Raw genomic sequence first — 23715 nt, 5'->3', positions numbered from 1 at the left:
CTTTTACTTGTCCACATCTGAGGGACCGAGGGCTGGCTATTGTGCTTAGACGGGGTTGATAAGGGTGTCCCCGGCAAACTGCCGGTCTGTGAGGAAGATGCAGGCGGACATGTTAGGTTGCCTTCATCCAAAGGTGGTGCTATCGATGTCGGACAGCGCTCAACACCAGCTGGTGTTACCACCTCCAAAGAAAATGATGACCTGCCAATCACGCTGGCTGTTGCGGGTAATGAGGTGGCAGGTCTGCGCCCCAAAACAGGTGTGACTGCTGTCCCCCCAGTCACAGAGGATGAAGAGGCCACGGATGCACAAGATATGGCAGACGGTGGTTGGCCCGGCCGGCTAGGCCGCATTGTAGCACACTGAGCTTCCCACTGCAACTTATGCTTCATGTCCATGTGCCGGTTCATGCATGAGGTACTCAAACTATGTATTTTTTGGCCTCTACTTAGCTTTTGCTGACAAATGTTACAGATAACACGAGTTGGGTCATCTTTATCGATCTGAAAAAATGCCCAGGCTATGCAAGGCTTAGCACCCATGCGACCTGAAGAGCCACCACGACTTGTGGTGAGAGGCAGAGTTGTGTTTGAGGATGCAGTTGTTGACGTGCTTCCAGTACTACGTCTCTGTCCAGGAAGGCGCAACCTGACCTCGTCGTCACTAGCATCTTCCTCCACCTCCTCTGCTGACCTCATCTCTTGGCTGACTGTGGGTTGACAGTAAGTGGGATCTCCAACCTCATCATCATCACCCTGTGCGTTATCACACCCGTCGTCCTCAGAGCCAACCTGTTCCTGCCCTGACAAAAAACTAAAGTTGTCGCTCCAATCAGTTATTTGAGTCTTATCATCGTCTTCCTCATTGTCTCCACCAACAGGAGTTACAGTTTGGGAATGAGGGTCTACATTATGGTCAGAACCTTCTGCGTCTGGTCCTGGATCCGACTCATAAAGGTTCTGGGCATCAGTGCAGATCATTTCCTCGTCTGGATTCACAGAAGCGCTGGAGTCGACCTCTGATTCCCAGGCTATAGTATGAGTAAACAGCTCTGCAGACTCAACCATCTGTTCTACCTCATACTCAGACGGGCAGCTGGAGATTTGGGAGCTGTGAGGAAGCAAGTGCGATTGGGGTGACACCTTTGAGGACTGGAGTATTTGTGATGTTCAAGTTGATGTGGAGGAGAGCCAAATTAAAGGAGCACTTGATATCCGTTGAAGCACCTGCTGTTTTTGTGCCTCATCTGGAATTTGTAGCGATTGGCGTGGCCGTAAGAAAGGGATCTTATCACATTGTCCGCTAAAAGAAGTAGACATTTTAGTTTGGCTGGAAGATGGTCTTTCTTCTGCAGATGTTACTGTTGCTTTAACACCTACCCCACGGACACAACCTTTTTTCCCCTTCCCAACACGCCTATTCCCCTTTCCACCAGCAGCAGGCCTTTTTCCACTCATTTTGGTGGTTAACTACTTCACAACTCTGGAGTTGTTTGCACAAAAAAACAATGGATGGGAACCGAGCAGAGCTGAGTGGCCAAACTGTGGTATTAGGCCAAAACTATTGGCTGGGTTAGATGCAGAAAAAAATTATATTCAATTTGCAACCTGATGGAGGTCTGTATAGATGGATTAATAGAACAAGTCCCACACACAGCTAGAAGCCCAATATTTTTTCAGAGGTAGATGCAGAAAAAAAATATATTCAGTTTGCAACCTGATGGAGGTCTGTATAGATGGATTAATAGAACAAGTCCCACACACAGCTAGAAGCCCAATATTTTTTCAGAGCTAGATGCAGAAAAAAATATATTCAGTTTGCAACCTGATGGAGGTCTGTATAGATGGATTAATAGAACAAGTCCCACACACAGCTAGAAGCCCAATATTTTTTCAGAGGTAGATGCAGAAAAAAATATATTCAGTTTGCAACCTGATGGAGGTCTGTATAGATGGATTAATAGAACAAGTCCCACACACAGCTAGAAGCCCAATATTTTTTCAGAGGTAGATGCAGAAAAAATATATTCAGTTTGCAACCTGATGGAGGTCTGTATAGATGGATTAATTGAACAAGTCCCACACACAGCTAGAAGCCCAATATTTTTTCAGAGGTAGATGCAGAAAAAAATATATTCAGTTTGCAACCTGATGGAGGTCTGTATAGATGGATTAATAGAACAAGTCCCACACACAGCTAAAAGCCCAATATTTTTTCAGAGGTAGATGCAGAAAAAAATATATTCAGTTTGCAACCTGATGGAGGTCTGTATAGATGGATTAATAGAACAAGTCCCACACACAGCTAGAAGTCCAATATTTTTTCAGAGCTAGATGCAGAAAAAAATTATATTCAATTTGCAACCTGATGGAGGTCAGTATAGATGGACTAATAGAATGATGCTATGCCCAAAAGATTTTACTTCACTAGGTGCAGTAAAAAAATTGGTATTCTATACACAGGTGGTATATCTTGCAACACAGATAGGCTACTCCACTGACTAACACACTCTGCAATAGGCCAAAAAGGATTAGCTTTGCTAGATTCAGCCAAATGCTGTGAAAAAAACTTGCACAGCACTGGCACAGACCTGCCTGGCAAAAACTGATAGGAACTGATGTAACCTAGTCCTGAAAAGGACTCCAATTACAATTAGTCTTTACTCCCACAATCTATCTATTTAAGAGTACAGACCTGCCTGATAAAAGTCGTAGGAAATGCTGTAACCTAGTCCTTAAACGGACTGCAATCAGAACTATTCCCTACTCCCAAGCTATCTGTAGATTTGTGCGAAAATTGGCTTGAAATTAACAAGGTATAGCGCACACAGCAACAGCGGTGCCGTCTAACACGCAGCTGCAGCAGTGAGAAAATGGGTGCGACGGGGAAAATGGCTTGGTCTTATAGGGCAAGGACATGTGACATACACTGCCAATGACACATGCCCTTGCTTGTGTGAAAAAAAGCACTTCGCTCCGTGTGTGCGCTGCTGATAGGCTGACAGATTGCACCTCCCCACTGCAAATGCGGGAAAGAGAAAAAAAAATGGAGATCTTCATTGTTCCTGCAGAGATCCATCCCCTGCCCCTCCCCCCACCCCGCTGTACACTCAAACTGCGTATTAACATTAATTTTTATCATTACTGAGAAAAAATCCAGTTATGATTTTGGTGCACGAACAGTTATCGAACATAACCTCGAACAGCCGAATTTTTCTCAAATTGTTCGTGTTCGCCGAACGGCTCGAACACCGCCCAAAACAGCTCGAATTTGAGATTGGCGAACAGTTCGAGTAGAACAACGCTCATCTCTACACATGAGTGCCTTCTTGCTGCACTACCTGCAACATGATCCCCGGATTGTCAGAATTCGAAGTAATCCCGACTACTGGGTTGCCACACTCTTAGATCCCCGGTACAAAAGTATATTTGCCGAAATAATTCCTGCCATAAAAAGGTATTGACGAATGCAGGAGTATCTGTTGCAGAACCTTACATGTGCTTTTCCACAAAACACCAGTGGTGCACGTAGTGAATCTCACAGTTCTAACTTGCCAACGGTGGGACTGTTGAGTCTTCATCACTCAAACAGTAACAGTAACACAGTATCTGCTGGTAACAGCAATTTTGTGGAATCGTTTCACCACTTTTTTAGACCATCCTTTGCAAGGCCACAGGAGACAAGAAGTCTGACACTTAGTCAATGCCTAGAGAGGATGGTACAGGAGAATCTACAAGTGAACATCGAAGCCATGACTGTGTCACTGGACCCTTGCTAATTTTGGTATTCCAATCTTGAAAAATCGCCGGAGCTCGCCACTCACGCCTTGGAGATCTTGTCATGCCATGCAGCCAGCGTTCTCTCTGAACGTGTGTTCAGCGCTGCTGGTGGTGTGCTGACAGATAAGCGCACGCGGCTGTCCACTGAGAATGTAGACAGACTCACGTTCATAAAGATGATCAAATCATGGATTCGCAAGGACATTTCTACCCCTGTGTCATCCTTGGGAGACTAAAAGCTTGGGGATTTGGTAAAATCACCTCACCAACCGTTTTAAGCAACAGTGGGGCAATTGATGCCACTTAACCCTAGAACGCATGACCATCAAAATCTACACTTTCACATACCTGGGGCCCTTTAGGCCCGTGTGCAAATAACATGGAATAACTCAAACTCAAATGACAAACAACTATATACATGAAGAATACCTAGAGTTTCAAAATTCTAACTAAAGCAATCTTGCAGAAAATAGAAAACAATTAACTGGGCGGGCCTGCAAGGCCACAGGTATGCGTTCTAGGGTTAAGTGGTGTCTGTGCCACAATTTTGGGAGTCCCCTTGCTGTGTCTTACGTGACGTTGGCATCGTCAATTCCAGGTGGGTTGGGTCGCACCCCCCCCCTTTTAACTGTAAGAAACTACATACACTATGGCTTGGGGTAACACAGATGGTTGAGTCTGAAGAGCTGTTTACTCAGAGGTCTGCTCCAAATCTTCAGTGTCTGCTAGTCAGCGTAGAATTTTTAACTGCATCTAGCCTAGGCAATACTTTGGGCGTAGTAGCCCAGCTGCGAAGCAAGCTGCACCGCCTGTGTATCTAATAAGAATTTTTAAATTAATCTAGCCTAGGCAGACTGTGGGGACCCCCAACCAAACCCAGATGCTCAGCCCCCCTACCGCCCCCCTTTCATGGACAACCCAATAATGTAACTCTTACAACTGGATGGGTGAGGATCGGTCACAGCTTTATTAACTCTTTATACTCATTCCATTAGAAAGGCATTTTATTTCTAAAATAATTCAGCTTGTTGCAGCATGCCCTGGGTCCCCACTCTGGCAAGTTGGCCAACAAGTGTAACTCTCCAACATGTCCTTTCTATTTCCAGGCCACGGAGGATCCAGTGTACTCGTATGCAGGACTCTGACCCCCACCCATCACTCTTAACGCTTGTTCCACTCCGTCCTGGAGTCCTGACAGGAATATGTCCAGTCCAATATCTATTAAGTGAACACCGTCGGGCCGTATGAGGCCTGCTTTATCTCCTTCCAGTTGTCGGTGTCGTATCACTACACCGCCTCTGTCTCTTCTAAATTTTGCCATCCGAATATTTATTACCCGCCTTGTCCATTCGATGGCCGTGATGTCTCGCGCACCTTGCCATACCGCTATCGGCACAATCTCTGACCATACTATAGCTAATTTTGTGAAAAATTCTCTGAAGCGCTCAGTGTCTAGTTTCATTATTGCCATTAGTTATGCGCTCTTGTGATGACCTAGGTTGTTTCCCCCGGCCTGTATAACTAAGATGACCAGACCTCTTGCCTCTCTCCCTACCTTGATTACCTCCATTAGTACCTGTGGCCATAGCAGGCCTCTAATACCTCTCCAGTTGAAATATGTGTTATGAAACTCTAATTTATTCCCGCCTGGGCGGACTTTTGCCCTTTTTTGTGCCCAATATATATACGAGTGGCCTATCACTCACACTGTTGGCTTAGCGTCACCTGTAAAAGAAACAAACCACATTAGGATAACAAGTCCGGTCTTATGTATCTCGCCAAACACGTGGATCGCCATCTCCCTATCCTCTGAACTTCCGTTTCTGACAGTCCTGCTCTTGCTGCTTCCGTGGCCGCACCTATGCGGAATGAGTGTGTCCCGTAATCTTTGGGGTGGTTCCCTGCCGTTGTTATGCATTTATTAAATATAGCTTGGAACAAGTATCTTGATAATGGCGTTCCATCAATGTGTGATACGAAGAAATTACTTTGTGATCTGATGGTTAGATATGTTTTTACTATTGTTACCCGACTCAGTGTACCGTTTGTGGGTTGCAGAAGTACCCAAGTACCCCTGCCCGCTGGAACCGTTTTCGATTGGTGTATGCGTACACGTATTGCATTATTGGCTATGACTACTTCCTGGTGTAATAAGCGTCCACTGGTGGTAATTTTGGATTGAGGGACTAATTCGCTTATACATAGCGCCCCGAAGAAGGCAATCACAAATGCAGTAGACATTAGTGTTGCTTCAAATTGTGAGTGTCATGTTAATGGTGTTAGGGATAAGATGTGAGAAATCAGTTTTAGTGACACGGGACGGGACGTCTACATTCCTGACTTGGCTGATCCCTTTTCCACCCTTTTATGGATTGTCTGATGATGAATCTTTGTCACATCTCCCCAATTCATTAGTTGGAAGTGAAATGCTACTCCGGTCAGACACCGCTGCGCTGACGCCCCTGATATGCCCCTCATCATTAGCTGGTGGAGAAATTCTATGGTGACTTGTGATCTGGCTTGTTCACATTGGTCAACCCGTCTGCCTGCTACTAGTCGTGTCCACTCTTCCCATGCCTTACCGTATGCTTGCCACGTTGACGGGGCAACTGACGCTCTGATTAATGGCATCAACTATTCGCCACTAGATCCCATAGGGAGGGCGGGCAACTGTTGCCCGATGGGTGGGCGTTGTGGAAGAGCTCTGTGAAAATCTGCCAATTGAATTGTTATAAAGCGTTAGCAGCAGCTTTATACCCCTCAGCATAGTGGCTAGCACGGACCCATACATTGTGTTTTAGGCACAGGAATACTAGCCTGCGTAGTAGGCCTAGCACTGGGAGAGACGATGATGCCATCTTATTAATGCAGTGCGCTAGGCTGGTGTTTTGTGTTATGAAGCGTATATTTTTGTTAGCCAGGCGCGCGCCCCATATTTCTATTGCTACCACTATTGGGAAAAATTATTTTCAGGGCTAGATGCAGCTAAAAATTATTATTAATTTCAAAGCTGGTGGAGCTTGGTATAGATGGCCTAATACAATGAGTCCCACACACTGCTAGAAGCCCAAATATTTTTTCAGAGGTAGATGCAGATAAAAATTATTTTTAATTTGCAACCTGATAGAGGTCAGTATAGATGGACTAATAGAGAAAGTCCCACACACTGCTAGAAGGCCAAATATTTTTTCAGAGCTAGATGCAGATAAAAATTATATTCAATTTGCAACCTGATGGAGGTCAGTATAGATGGACTAATAGAGAAAGTCCCACACACTGCTAGAAGGCCAAATAATTTTTCAGAGCTAGATGCAGATAAAAATTATATTCAATTTGCAACCTGATGGAGGTCAGTATAGATGGACTAATAGAACAAGTCCCACACACAGCTAGAAGCCCAAATATTTTTTCAGAGGTACTGTAGATGCAGATAAAAATTATTTTTAATTTGCAACCTGATGGAGGTCAGTATAGATGGACTAATACAACAAGTCCCACACACAGCTAGAAGCCCAATATTTTTTCAGAGGGAGATGCTGAAAAAAATATATTCAGTTTGCAACCTGATGGAGGTCTGTATAGATGGATTAATAGAACAAGTCCCACACACAGCTAGAAGCCCAATATTTTTTCAGAGGTAGATGCAGAAAAAAATATATTCAGTTTGCAACCTGATGGAGGTCAGTATAGATGGACTAATACAACAAGTCCCACACACAGCTAGAAGCCCAATAATTTTTCAGAGGTAGATGCAGAAAAAAATATATTCAGTTTGCAACCTGATGGAGGTCTGTATAGATGGATTAATAGAACAAGTCCCACACACAGCTAGAAGCCCAAATATTTTTTCAGAGGTAGATGCAGATAAAAATTATTTTTAGTTTGCAACCTGATGGAGGTCAGTATAGATGGACTAATAGAGAAAGTCCCACACACTGCTAGAAGGCCAAATATTTTTTCAGAGCTAGATGCAGATAAAAATTATATTCAATTTGCAACCTGATGGAGGTCAGTATAGATGGACTAATAGAACAAGTCCCACACACAGCTAGAAGCCCAAATATTTTTTCAGAGGTACTGTAGATGCAGATAAAAATTATTTTTAATTTGCAACCTGATGGAGGTCAGTATAGATGGACTAATACAACAAGTCCCACACACAGCTAGAAGCCCAATATTTTTTCAGAGGTAGATGCAGAAAAAAATAAATTCAGTTTGCAACCTGATGGAGGTCTGTATAGATGGATTAATAGAACAAGTCCCACACACAGCTAGAAGCCCAATATTTTTTCAGAGGTAGATGCAGAAAAAAATATATTCAGTTTGCAACCTGATGGAGGTCAGTATAGATGGACTAATCCAACAAGTCCCACACACAGCTGGAAGCCCAATATTTTTTCAGAGCTAGATGCAGAAAAAAATTATATTCAATTTGCAACCTGATGGATTTCAGTATAGATGGACTAATAGAATGATGCTATGCCCAAAAGATTTTACTTCACTAGGTGCAGTAAAAAAATTGGTATTCTATACACAGGTGGTATATCTTGCAACACAGATAGGCTACTCCACTGACTAACACACTCTGCAATAGGCCAAAAAGGATTAGCTTTGCTAGATTCAGCCAAATGCTGTGAAAAAAACTTGCACAGCACTGGCACAGACCTGCCTGGCAAAAACTGATAGGAACTGATGTAACCTAGTCCTGAAAAGGACTCCAATTACAATTAGTCTTTACTCCCACAACCTATCTATTTAAGAGCACAGACCTGCCTGATAAAAGTCATAGGAAATGCTGTAACCTAGTCCTTAAAAGGACTGCAATCACAACTATTCCCTACTCCCAAGCCATCTGTAGATTTGTGCGAAAATTGGCTTGAAATTAACAAGGTATAGCGCACACAGCAACAGCGGTGCCGTCTAACACGCAGCTGCAGCAGTGAGAAAATGGTGGCGACGGGGAAAATGGCTTGGTCTTATAGGGCAAGGACATGTGACATACACTGCCAATGACACATGCCCTTGCTTGTGTGAAAAAAAGCACTTCGCTCCGTGTGTGCGCTGCTGATAGGCTGACAGATTGCACCTCCCCACTGCAAATGCGGGAAAGAGAAAAAAAAATGGAGATCTTCATTGTTCCTGCAGAGATCCATCCCCTGCCCCTCCCCCCACCCCGCTGTACACTCAAACTGCGTATTAACATTAATTTTCATCATTACTGAGAAAAAATCCAGTTATGATTTTGGTGCACGAACAGTTATCGAACATAACCTCGAACAGCCGAATTTTTCTCAAATTGTTCGTGTTCGCCGAACGGCTCGAACACCGTCCAAAACAGCTCGAATTTGAGATTGGCGAACAGTTCGAGTAGAACAACGCTCATCTCTAGTAGGGATCCAGTTTAGTTCTATTGTAGGGACAGATCTCCTGTCTTTACTTAGTGCTTGTAGCAGATCATAACAGCTGACTTGCGAAAATGAGCTGACAGGCGGCGTACTTTGACAAGCAGATCTGGCAACTCGGGGTATGATTTAAGAAACCGCTGAACCACGAGGTTAAGCACATGAACCAGGCATGGTACGTGTGTGATTTCGCCTCGCTTCAGAGCCGCCACCAGGTTACGGCCATTGTCACACACGACCATGCCAGGATGTAGGTTCAGCGGTCTCAGCCACAGATCTGCCTGCTCTTTCACAGCTGTCCACAACTCACAAGCAGTGTGAGGTTCATCACCTAAGCTTATGAGTTTCAGCACAGCCTGTTGCCGCTTGGCAGAGGCGTACTGCAGTGCTTCCAGCTTGTAACTGATGTGGTGATATCTGAGATGGAGGCTGAACATGAGGAGGAGGAGGATGATGCGCAGGAGCTGTACACTAAGGGGGCAACTCTGACTGACATAGGGCCCGCAATACTCGGGGTGTGGGGAGGATGTGTTCCATCCCAAGGTCCGACTGGGTCCCGGCTTCCACTATGTTTACCCAGTGTACTCTGCCTCCCTCCCCCTGTGTGCTGCTGGCCTTACTCTGCATGTCCTCCTGCCACGTTGGGTCAGTTGCAAGATCATCCACCACCTCCTTCACTTCCACTTGCGCACCACGATGCTCCTCCTCACTTCCTGGCAATTATGTCTCGTCATCGTCCACCTCTTGTGACAAATTGCCAGCGTCGACTTCCTGTGGCCGTGGCTGTTCAAATATTTGGGCATCGCTACATGGGATCTCCTCTTCCACCACTTCAAGTGTAGCAGGCGAGGGGCACAAATATGGAAATGGACCAGTGAACAGCTCTTCAGAGTGTCCAAGTGTGGGATCAATTGCTGTCTGATGACACTCGGCATGGTGGGAGGAAGGCGCATCAGGGTGAGGAGGAGCATGCGGTCGAGATTCACGGCTACTAAGAGTTGACTGTGTGGAAAACAGACCGGAGGTGGTGGTGCCCAGGTAACTGGAAGTATTATCTGCTATCCAATTAATAACCTGTTCACACGGATCAGTTCGCAATACTGGTGTTGTTCTGTGCTTCCCTAGTAATTTGGTGAAGAAGTGGGAGCAAGAAGATGTGGCTGTTGGTTGTGGCACATTTTCACCTTGGCCACGGCCCCGTCCTCTGCACGCACCATCACCAGAACGTCCAGTTCCACGTTCCTTGCCACGCGCCTTGCCCATTGTAAAGGAAGTAAAATAGCTTACACTCGCACTATCAATGGAAAAAGGGTAATAAAAAGTAGATTAAAACTGTGGAAGAGGAAAACCACAGTTCTATTTCTCTGGCCTACACCTGACTCTTTTAAACAATCAGAACAATCAGGGAGAAACTATTGCTGTTTTTCCTTACGGAAAAAATACCAAAACCTGAATAATAGAGATTTTTTACCGTGGAATGGCAAAACCACAGTTATTGTTTACTGGTGTATACCAGACTTTTTAAAATATATAGATTTGCGACTGAACAGTGAGCGACACACTCAAACTGTTATTTTTTTAGACACCAAAGGCCCAAAACTGGATACTACACAGATTTTACCCGTTGAACTGTAAAACCACACTGGGATTTGTCAGGCGTACACCAGACTCTTTTCAACAGATATATTTTTGTGTCAGAACACTCAGGAGACACTACTGTTTTTTTTTTACTGCAAAAAATGTAAAAAGCAGGACAATAGAGATTTTTTACCGTGGAACAGCAAAACCACAGTTTTAATTTACTGGTGTATACCAGACTCTTTAAAATATATAGATTTGCGGCTGAACAGTGAGCGACACACTCAAACTCTCTTTTTTTTAGATACCAAAGGCCAAAAACTGGATACTACACAGATTTTACCCGTTGAACTGCAAAACCACACTGGGATTTGTCAAGCGTACACCAGACTCTTTTCAACAGATATATTTTTGTGTCAGAACACTCAGGAGACACTACTGTTTTTTTTACTGCAAAAAATGCAAAAAGCAGGATAATAGAGATTTTTTGCCGTGGAACAGCAAAATCACAGTTTTAATTTACTGGTGTATACCAGACTTTTTAAAGTATATAGATTTGTGGCTGAACAGTGAGCGACACACTCAAACTATTTGTTTTTAAGATACCAAAGGCCCAAAACTGGATACTACACAGATTTTACCCGTTGAACTGCAAAACCACACTGGCATTTGTCAGGCGTGCACCAGACTATTTTCAACAGATATATTTTTGTGTCAGAACACTCAGGAGACACTACTGTTTTTCTTTACTGCAAAAAATGCAAAAACAGGATAATAGAGATTTTTGGCCGTGGAACAGCAAAACCACAGTTTTAATTTACTGGTGTATACCATACTTTTTAAAATATATAGATTTGCGGCTGAACAGTGAGCGACACACTCAAACTGTTTTTTTTTTAGATATCAAAGGCCCAAAGCTGGATACTACACAGATTTTACCCGTTGAACTGCAAAACCACACTGGGATTTGTCAGGCGTACACCAGACTATTTTCAACAGATATGTTTTTGTGTCAAGACACTCAGGAGACACTACTGTTTTTTTTACTGCAAAAAAATGCAAAAAGCAGGATAATAGAGATTTTTTACTGTGCAACAGCAAAAAAACAGTTTTAATTTACTGGTGTATACAAGACTTTTTAAAATATGTAGATTTGCGGTTGAACAGTGAGCGACACACTCAAACAGTTTTTTTTTTAGATACCAAAGGCCCAAAACTGGAAGCTACACAAATTTTACCCATTGAACTGCAAAACCAGACTTCTGTTTCTGTGGCCTATACCAGACTCTTTTCAACAGATATATTTGTGTCTGAAAAATCAGAGAGAGACACCCTTTTTTTTTGGGGGGGGGGGAAACCAATAGGTTAATAAGACTGGTATTTGTACAGTGTGTAGGAGGAAAAAAAAAAGAGGATTTAGATGAAAAAAAAAGATTTTTACTGGCCCCCGAGACCTGCAGCTAAGTACAGCAATTTCAGAAACAGGAGCACACAGGACTGTAATTCCATTTTTGCTGGTATAACCACTGCGTCTCCTATACAGTCTGCCTGCCTCCCTGATATCTGGGATTGATATTAGTCCTGAGAAGGACTGTTTGTTTGTCTGGCAGCCTTTACAGACCCTACACTAACTATTTTGCAGCAAAAATCTCTCCCTAGCTCAGCAGCACTGTCCCTACACTGTCTGATCCGGAGCGTCTGTGTCCAAGATGGCGGCGCCCGGTTTTAAATACTCGAGGTGACGCTGTGCGGCCAGCCAATCACTGAAATGCCCACAAACAACATGGCTGCGGCATTACAGTGACTGGCTGGCAATCCCTGCATGTTCATTGGCTCTGTAAAGAGCGCCAAACATGCAGGGCGGAGACCCGAGCTCCCGCCCGAGTAACCCGGAAATGCTCGGTGCTTGCCGAACATCCCGAGTAGCGTTATGCTCGGGCGAGTACCGAGCAGTGTCGAGAATGTTCGCTCAACACTATTAGTGAAGTTATTGACACCAGGTTGCTGTGAAAAATAGTAACCTACAGGCCACCTGTTTAAAACTGTGGATTTCCATCACACGTATCAGATATCACTGAGGTTCAAATCCAGCCATTTGTAGTGAATGTGGAAAATATTGTCCTCCATTTAAAATGGGCAAGGTGCGTGGCAAGGGACGGGGAATTGGACATGATGGTGATGATGGTGCATGCAGAGGATGAGGCCAAGGCCGTGGGCGAGCAGAAATTGTGCCATAACAAACACCCACATCTTCTCGCTCGACCTTCCTGTCCCAATTAATAGGGGACCGCTGAACACCGCTATTGAACACAGAGCAGTGTGAAAAGGTTATTGGTTGGATAGCAGAAAATGCTTCCAGTCACTTAGCCACCACCACCACCACCCTGTCTTCCACACGATCAAGTCTCAGTAGCTGTGAGTCTGGATTGCATATTCCTCACCTTGATCCTCCTTCCTCCCACCATGCTGAGTGCCCAGAGACAACTGATTCTCCACTTGGACACTCCGAAGAGCTGTTCACTTTTCCATTTATAGATTCGGGCCTCTCGCCCAGTCCACTTGAAGCGGGGCAAGAGGAGATCGCATGTAGCGATGCCAAAATATTTAAGCAGCCACGGTCACACAAAGGCGATGGTGGGAAACTGTCACAAGAGGTAGATGATGATGAGACACAATTGCCAGAAAGTCAGGAGGAGGATCAGGGTGCGGAAGTGGAAGATGAGGTTGTGTATGATGAAGTCATTGACCCAACCTGGCAAGGTGACATGCAGAGCAAAGACAGCAGCACACAGGGGGAGGGAGGCATAGCACCACAACAGGGAAGAACAAGCATTGTGATGGCCGCAGACAGATGAAGGGAAACCGTTCGCCGTAACATCAACATGACTGAAGTTGCCAGTACAACTATTAAGTCTGGTTGTTTTTAAAAGACTCTGCCGATAACCTCAAAAAGGCCATTTTCACCACCTGCCAGGCCAGCATCAGCATGGGTAGCAAAACTAGCTGCCTGACCACCACCTGCATGATCAGGCACATGGCATCAAAGCACCCGACTAAGTGGGCGGAACCCCAGGGTCCAGCAACAGTGTCTGCAGGTTACACCACTGCTTGTTCCACTGTTGTGCGTGCACGCCAATCCCTTGTCCATGGCACATGCCAAGATGCCTCCTGCCCTGCACCTGTCGTTGAACACTCTCAACTAGCACCATCAGCAAGCACGTCCATGTCCTTGTCGCAATGCTGAGTTCGGTTGTCCATACCCCAGTCCTTGGAACGCAAGCACAAATACACAGCTAATGCCCCACAGGCCACGCTACTGAATTCACACATTTTGCTAATGCTTGCACTCGAAATGTTGCCTTTTAGGCTCGTGGAGATGGAAGTTTTCCACAACCTCATGGTTTCGGCTGTCCCTCGGTACTTGGTTCCCAGCCGCCACTATTTCAGCCTATGTGCCATCCCCGCATTACACAAGCACGTGTCCCACAACATTAGCCGTGCCCTCAACAACGTAGTCACTGGGAAACTCCACCTAACCACGGACACGTGGACAAGTGCTTGTGGGCAGGGATGGTACATCTCGCTGATGGCACAATGGGTTAACATAGTGAAAGCCGGGACCCAGTCGAACCTTGGAACACGTTCTGCCGACGCCGAGAATTGCAGGCCCTAGGTCAATCAGGGTTGCCCCCACACTCTTCAGCTCCTGCACCTCCTCCTCTTCTTCAGCATCCATATCTAAAATGACCACATCAGTCGCAAGCTGGAAGCAATGCAACACTGCCTCGGCTAAGCGGCAACAGGCAGTGCTAAAGCTAATATGCTTAAGTGACAAACCACACAACGCTGAAGAGTTGTGGACAGCTCTGAAAGAGCAGGCAGATCTGTGGCTGACACTGCTGAACCTACAGCCAGGCATAGTCGTGTGTGACAATGGCCGGAACCTGGTGGCGGCTCTGCTGTGGAGCGAGCTCACACACGTACCATGCCTGGCCCATGTGCTTAACCTCGTGGTTCAGCAGTCTCTCAAAACCTACCCGGATCTTTCGGATCTGCTTGTCAAAGTAGGCTGCCTGTGTATCTATTTTAGAAAGTCAGCTACAGCTTCCACAGCTCTTGCCGTGCTACAGCAGTGTTTGCAGCTTCCGGTTCACCGACTGGTGTGTAATGTCCACACGCGTTGGAACTCTACATTGCAGATGTTGGGAAGGATTCGTGAGCAGAAGAGCAGTTGATGACTACCTGTATCAACCAGGCCATTGGTATTCAGGTCTGACTCCACACATAAAACCTCAGGAGTGGACATGGATGTCAGACATCTGTACCATCCTCCAAAACTTTGAGGACTCCACCAAGATGGTGAGCGGCGATGACGCCATAATTAGCGTCACCATCCCGCTTCTCTGTCTTCGGAAACGCTCTTTGCTCTCAATTAAAGAGGATGCATAGCAGGTGTAGCACAATGAGATTAAGCAAGGAACCATGCAGGGTGATTACACACAGCCAAGCTTCATCTCATCCCAACGTGGATTGGGGGACAATGAGGAAGAGGAGCAGGAGGAAGAACAATAGCTAGTTTCCTGCATTATGGAAGGTTCTACCTGCAAAACTGCAATACCGTCTGTTCAGCATGGATGGCCTGAGGACAGGGAGGAGGAGGAAGAGGAGGATGAGGAGGAGAGCATGGTCAGTCATCCTCTTGGTGAGGACACGGAAGTCTTGCCTCTTTGCAGTCTGGCACACATGGCTGTGTTTATGTTACGCTGCCTTTCCCGTGACTCTCGCATTGTCCAAATTTTGGGTGACAGTCATTACTGGTTGATGACGCTTCTAGACCCATGCTACAGGGAGAACTTTATGTCTCTTATTCCTTTGCAGAACAAACCTAATAAAATGGGGCAGTACGAGAAGGCCCTTGTTGCGGAGTTAGTGAAAAAATTCCCATCTGAAAACGCTGGCGGCAGAGGTCAGAGTTCGTTGGACAACCAAGGAGTACAGGCAAGAGAGCCACAAATGAAATCCAGCAGTGGCAGGGGAACACTGTCAAAGTTCTGGGAGAGTTTTCTCAGACCCTCCCATCGCACAGGTCCTGAGACGGGGGGTGCTCTCACAAGGAGTATAAAGTTTCAGAAGATGGTGAGGGAGTACCTTGCCGACCATACCAACATCCTCCGTGATTCCTCTGTGCCTTATAATTATTGGGTATTCAAGCTGGACACGTAGCATGAACTGGCTCTCTATGCCTTGGAGGTTTTGGTCTGCCCTGCTGCTAGCATTTTGTCAGAGTGGGTTTTTAGTGCTGCCGGTGGAATTATAACCAATAGACGCATTCGCCTGTCAACTGAAAATGCTGACAGGCAGACTCTTAAAAACATGAACAAGGGCTGGATTGGGCCAGACTTCTCAGCACCACCGAATGATAGCAGCGTAACATAAACTGAAATACAGTGTCTTTTTTGGGGGAGGTCTAACTCTATTCCCATGCACCTCTGTCTTTATACCCATGGGTATACGCTTCCTGATTTTGTCAATTTGCTCTTTTACTCCTACTTCTCCGCATCCTCATCCTCCACCACCATATCACCACCATATGTAAAATATCAACATATCTACGTCTCTTGCAAGGGGCATTGGAATTCCTCCAAATTTTTGGCAGCCGTTGCTTCACTGCATAGGCAAACACTATGGTAGATCCACTTCCTAATAATGGGAACATTGCTTTTAGGAGCCTCTCTGACCTCTACATCACTTGCAAGGGGCATTGGAGTGCCTCCAATTTTTTTGCAGCCGTTGCTTTACTGCAGAGGCAAACACTATGGGAGACCGACTTCCTAATAATGGAAACATTGTTTTTAGGAGGCTCTCTGACCTATACGTCTCTTCAAGGGGCATTGGAGTGATTCCAAATTTTTGGCAGCCCTTGCCGTCACTGCATACGCAATAACAGTGTATGAGATCCACTCTTTAATAATGGGGACAACAAAGCTTAGCGAGCTGATGGCTGTCTAACAATAGCGAAGGCCGACTGCTGGCCCTTTAAGAATAGTAAGGGCTGCCTGATGACGCTATAAAAATAGGTTTGTGACTTTCAGAGTCCCTCCATAATAAATGAAACAGGATGTGTCTGATGATGTGTCACACACCAAATGGCCAGATAAGGTTGTAAAATGTTAAAATGGCATTTCCCGGTTAATGCATTTGTCTTAAAAAATAGCATAAAAAAAAAACACAGTAATATCTTTCTTTAGTATAAAAACCGCCAATGTAATGACAATGTAATCACATTGTTCAGCTCCTGCACCTCCTCCGGTTCGGCCTCCGTCTCCGTAAGACCACATCAGTCACAAGCTGAAAGCATGAGGCTGGCCAAGCGGCAACAGGCTGTGCTGAAGATAACATGCTTAATGCTTAGGTGACAAACCGCCCACTGCTGCAGAGTTGTTGAAAACTGTAACACAGCTGCCTGATCTGTGGCTCTCACCGCTGAACATACAGCCAGGCATGGTCATGTGTGACAGTGGATAGATACAGTTTCCCAAAAGTCAGTCATTTCACCAAGCTAAAAAATATGGCTGTGATGAAATACAACAAGCTGTGGACTGGCTCCGTACCATCCCTGGCCACATTCACTTGATCATATGTTTGTGGGTAGGCGGTCCTTCCCAGTAAGTGTACTGGGGAAGGCATGGGTATTGTTGTGAGACCCGTGCTTGTGGAAGGTAGAGACGACACTGGGACAAATAGTGGCAGCTGAGGACCGTGTACGGACACCCAGTCACCGCCGCCATGAGGTTGTGAAAAGCTTCTGCCTCCACGAGCCTAAAAGTCTGCATTTCAAGTGCAAGCAGCTGCCCAGAAATCTGGCAGTTTACTATTGCAGCCTGTGGGTGGGTGGGTGGGTGGCTGGCTGCATACTTGCGCTTGCATTCCAAGTAACAGAAAACTAAGCAGATTGTGGCCTCTATCATCAACATGGCCTCACCTTGGCACTATAAACTCTCCCGATGGAGAAGCCAGGGCCCACCGGAGGAGTCTCCGGTTCTCTGGTTGGCCCCTCCAACCCTACCGAAAAGCACCCCTGGCTAAGAAAAGTGGGTGGGTATGGGAAGGTTCCCGAACACTCTATGGCTCCTTTTTTAATGTGGATTGGACATGCTTATGCATGTTATTTCTCAAACCGCATTGCAGATCAGGCCATTGCCTAACTATGTAGTCATGAAATTAAAGGGCAAAGAATGATGTTTGTGTGTCGAAACACCACCGACAAGTACAAGCTGATGTTGGACGGGCTGCCATTGCTTATGCGACAACCTGCATTAGAGGACTTCCTGGGAGAAATGACAGCTGGAGTAGATACGGTTTCCCAAGTCAGTCCTTTCACTAAGCTAAAAAATATGGCTGTGGTGAAATGCAACTCACCGACAAGCTGTGGATTGGCGGCTCTGTACTGTCCCTGGCCACATTCACTTGTCCACATGTTTGTGGTTATGTGGTCCTTCCCAGTAAGTGCACTGGGGAAGGCACGAGTCATGATGTATTACCCATGCTTGTGGAAGGCAGAGATGACACAGGAACAAATAGTGGCGGCTGGGGACCGAGTATGGACACCTGGCCGCCGCCGTAAGGTTTTGGACAGCTTTCGCCTCCACGAGCCAAAAAGGCCACATTTCAAGTGCAAGCAGCTGTTCAAAATTTGGCAGCATAGTATTGCAGCCTGTGGGTGGGTGGGTGGCTGGCTGCATACTTGCGCTTGCATTCCAAGTAACAGAAAAATAAGCAAATGGTGGACTCTATCATCATCATGGCCTCACCTCAGCACTGTGAACTCTACTGAAGGAGAAGCCAGGGCCCACCGGAGGAGTCTCCGGTTCTCTGGTAGGCCGGTTCAACTCTGCAGAGAAGCAGCCCTGGCTAAGAAAAGTGTGTGGGAAGGTTCCCGGACACTCTATGGCTGCAATTTTAATGTGGACTGGCTCCGTACCATCCCTGGCCACGTTTGTAGTTATGCTGTCCTTCCCAGTAAGTGAACTGGGGAGGGCATGGGTAATGTTATGGAACCAGTGCTTGTGGAATGCTTGAGTTTCCCATAGTCTTACATTGGGCTCGTTACTCAGACCGAGCACTCCAGCATTCCAATTTGCTCGACCCAAGCAACGAGTACCCGAGCATTTTAGTGCTCGCTCATCACTATTAACAAGTCATGGATCTCAAAGGACTTTTGCACCCCAATTGCAGACTGTACAGACTAGGTGATGTTGTAGGTTTAGTGTGCTGCATTGATCTTGTTGAATTGAAGTCTGCGATATGGCTTGTGTTCCTGCTCTTGCTGCTGCTGCAAGTTTTAGGCCCTAATTTTTTGAAATGTGGAGAATTCAGATTTGGTTTCTCAATCCATTGGGTTGGCTGTAATGGAAGAAGTGTAGTTTCTAATTCTACAGTTTCTACTGTACTGAAATTGATGACACTTTGTTGGTGTCTGCTACTAATTTTTGGAAATGTGGGGAATCCTGATTGGTTCTCCATCTATTGGGTTGGCTGTAGTGGAAGAGGTGTCGCTCCACATTATACTTCTTTACTCCTGTGAAATTGATGTCACTTTGGTGGTTTTAGGCCCAAATGTTTTCAAATGTGAACACTCCTGATTGGGTCACCATCTACTGGGTTGGCTGTAGGGAAAGAGGTGTCATTTCTAATTCTACAATTTCTACTATACTGAAATTGATGCCACTTTGTTGGTGTCTGCCACTAAGGTTTGCAAATGTGGGGAATCCTGATTGGGTCTCAATCTACTCGGTTGACTGTAGGAAAAGATGTGTCGGTCCTAATTATACTCTTCCTACTGTAGTGAAATTGATGCCAGTTCAGTGGTGTTAGGCCCTAATTTGGGAAAATATGAACACTTCTGATTGGGTCTCCATCTACTGCGTTGGCTGTAGTGGAAGAGGTTTTGGTCTCCTTTACAATAGTTATACTCTAGTGAAATACATTTTTTGGTGCAGATATTCTTCTCCACACAGGGTTACACAGACCTGACATACTCAAAATGGGTATATAAAGCAGACTACATCTCAACTTAAAATTGTGTAGGCCGGATATTCTTCTCCTCACAGGGATACACAAACCTGATAAACTCAAAATGGGTATATAAAGCAGTGTACATCTCAACTTAAAATTGTTTGCGCCAGATATTCTTCACCACACAGGGGTACACAGACCTGATAAACTCAAAATGGGTATATAAAGCACGCTACATCTCAGCTTAAAATTGTTTGGGCCAGATATTCTTCTTCACACAGGGGTACACAGACCTGAAAAACTCAAAATGGGTATATAAAGCTGACTACATCTCAGCTTAAAATTGTTTGGGGCAGATATTGCTCTCCATACAGAGGGATAAAAAGGTTGGGTGCGAGCTGATTCATGACCCTCGACTGTACTGTGCTGTCAGGGCAAGAAGAGGAGGAGGGTGGTTGTGAGGGCGAGGAAAGGGATAACACATTGGATGATGAAGAGATTGTACATCCAACTTGGTGTGAACCCAGAATCAAGCAGCTGAGTAGTTCATCTGAGGAGGTGGAGGAGGAAGACGAGGAGGTTACCTTTCAGCTTACGGCACAGACATGGAGTGATGCAAGCGCGAGGAGCACTGCATCCTTAGCGACAACCGTGGCAGTGACCAGAAGCAGTCGCTGGTCTGCAGCTCGCAGGGGCAGCAAAGGTTGCCTAGCCTGGGCATTTTTTGAGACTGCAAAGGATGAGCCAGCTCATGTTATCTGCAAACTTTGCGGTAAAAAACTCAGTAGAGATAAAAAGTGCAATAATTTGACTACTACATGCATGAACCTTCACATGCGCAATCAACATGCGTTACTCTGGCAATCTCCCAGCGATAAAATGTGGATCTGAACAACCATCAGCCACCCCATCAACCGCATCCGCTGCTTCTTCCTCCTCCTCTGTTACCATGCCAAGTATTGCCACGCAGGTCTCCCTCCACAGAACGTCTGGTTCTCTACCGCTCCAGTCATGCTGAGTGAGAGCCAGTCAGCTTTAACGGAAACGGACGTGCCTGCTGTGTTTGTTTCACCGAGCACACCTCATGTTTCTCAATCCAACGTAACATCTGTGCCTGCACCTCGAACACAGTCCAGCAGTTTGTCCTTTTCACCATACTCTGCCCTCTCTCAGCACTGCAGCCAGCTCTTGGTCCCACAGTTGTGGTCACGTAAAAGATTGTTTCCTCCCACACATGACAAAGCTAAGAAGTGAAACTTCACCATCTCTAATCTGTTGGCCACGGAAATGGTGGTGTCAAGTCCTAATTTTTTGAACTGTTAACACTCCTGTATGGCTGCTTTTTCACTGAGGGAGTAACTGGAGAATCTTTGGGAAACCCCCGCAAATACAGGGAGTACATACAAACTACTTGCAGATGTTGTCCTCTCTCATCATAAAGGAGTTAGCTCGTTGTCTAGGAGATCGACCACCGCTGCTGTCTGCCTTGTGAACGTTGTGTTGAAGCTTGCAAGGTGTCATAGGATTACCATTACAGAGAGGAGCCAGAAGACTGCAGCATCTGATTCCTCCCACTCCTGCGGTCATTAGAAGCCTTTTGCCTTAATTGGTGCAGGGGTTAATCTGCTCAGTTGTGAGCTCCTGTAAGCTTACCATGATTTAGGCTCTCAGCAGATTTGTCCCGTGCATCTCCCCTTCTGTGATAACGCTGTTCCATAACACATCAGACTGTCGCCAACCGTGGAAACCTTGAAAACGAAGCTGAAGACCCACTTCTTGTTACAAGCGTACAATCTATGGTAAGCCTCGCTCCAGCATACCGCTGCACAACTAGCTATACCCTGACCTACTGTACCCTCATTCATCCCTTGTACATTGTTTGTGCTCCCTCGAGGGCAGGGTCCTCTCTCCTGTTGTACCAATTGGTGACCCCTTTTCACATTCGCACCACAGAATAAATGTCGCGGTAATAGTAATAATAATTATAGTACTTGTACTCTGGGTCAATTGATGGCACTTTCCTGGTGTCTACCCCTAATTTGATGTGTTTTGGCAGCTTTTGGGCCCGTTTGAAGGTGTTGTTTATGCATTTTTTTGTCCCCCCATTGAATCCCATGGTGTTCGGAAATGTTCTTCGAATTAATCGACAAATAAATTCGGCGAATGTTTAATTATTCAGCCGAACATTGAAATGGTTCGCTCATCTCTACTCACACATCAATATATATGATCATAAAATTTTACAGACACTATAAAGCCTTCACAGAAGAATAGTTTTGGTTAAAGAAGCAAAAGTGGGCTCAAGCCATTAACACTCAGATGGTTTTGGATGTCCAACAAGCCAATATAGGTGTGATGGTTAGATGACCAAATACTTTTGTCTATATAATGCAGTTTTGTATGATTTGACAAGATCATTTTGTGTAATATGCTGTTTAAATGCTTGAAAGACTCAAACAGAGCCTAGAAATCTTGCCACTCGACTATTGACCATTGCATCAAAATTATTTAAACTGCTGGGATTGGTGTTCTCACATATGACATATCACTATAGTTTCAGCATGAATTCGGCTATGTATATCAGCTTAACTTCTGCTGTCGATCACTTGGGTACATGGGCAATACCTACATAATGAGTATATAATAACAATTGAGTACTAGTTAAAGGGAGCCTGTCACAAGAAAAAAACACTATTAACCTGCAGATATTGGGTCAATCTGCAGGTTAATAGCGTTATTAACCTGCTCGGCACCCACACTTAGCTGCTTTCAGTCACAGGGGCGGCACTGGAGTGGGTTCAGTCAATGCTCTGAGTATAGAGTGCAGCGGCTGTAACCACAACCCGGCCCTGACTGACAGTCAGCCCCAATTCAGAGCCTGTGTTAGTCAGGGCCGGGGGCGAGGCTACATCGGCTGTTTTGTATTCTTAGAACAATGATTGAACCCACTCTGGTGCCGCCCTCGTGATTGAAACCCGAACGTTGCCGGGGGGGGGGAATAAACTTAATTTTATCCCCACAGCATTCAGCTTAGTGCAGGTGCCAGGCAGGTTAAAAACACTATTAACCTGCAGATTAACTCCATATGAGTGCAGAGTGTTGCTTGATTCCTTACTCTAATTAGATTATATAAATGCTTATCTGTTTTGCAAATTGATAATACCTGCTTTTCACCCAGGATAACCTTGAAATTGTACAGTGAGTGAGTCATTTAGATGCCATACAACTTTACAGATAACAGTCCTTCTGCTACTTTGGAAACATATAATAAGTCTTTTACTGGTATAGGTAAAATCTATGCATTTTACCTAGAGCACATAAGGATTCCATGTTCATTAGTTTCTGCATTTATTTCCATCAGCAAGATAGTTTGTTTCCTTGTTACTTAAGTCAAATCATGTGACTTGTTGCTGTAGAGTCAATGCTCTAACCTTGTAATGTCTGATTATAAGTCTCTTTAACGGTATCTTTCCAATTATATGCACATGGATCAAAGATTGCAGCTCTAACCTTTTATTTAGTCCCTTTAAAGATTATTTTAATTTTTTTGATAAATTGTTTTTAGTGGATACAAGTAACGGTATTGACCTTAGTATAAGGTCTCTTGCAGACTAGTGTATAAATCGGACATGTGCTGTCCAATTTTTAATCGCAGAGTACACGGACAACACATTGCTCCATTGAAAGTAACCTCGGCACTCAATGGATATGAAAGAATATGATATTTTATTATAATATGCAGTCCAAAAGAAAATAATCAATAAACGTTTCGGTCCCAATTGACCTTCATCAGTATTGCAGACTGCCAGTGAAAGTGTGCATGGCTGAACGGCCCGGACAATGAGTCTCTAAGGCTGCCTGAATGGTGACTTGTATATGGCCTGGACTACGCGGTATCCCCCGCTAGACACATTGCTCCATGTCATTCAATAGGGCGGTTC

The sequence above is a fragment of the Phyllobates terribilis genome, unplaced genomic scaffold, assembly GCF_046119375.1.
Source record: "Phyllobates terribilis strain yellow unplaced genomic scaffold, ASM4611937v1 Scaffold_2__4_contigs__length_985480577, whole genome shotgun sequence".
In the NCBI taxonomy this organism is placed as follows: domain Eukaryota; kingdom Metazoa; phylum Chordata; class Amphibia; order Anura; family Dendrobatidae; genus Phyllobates; species Phyllobates terribilis.
The sequence above is the reverse complement of the archived record's forward strand: the minus strand, read 5'-3'. Positions refer to the sequence as shown.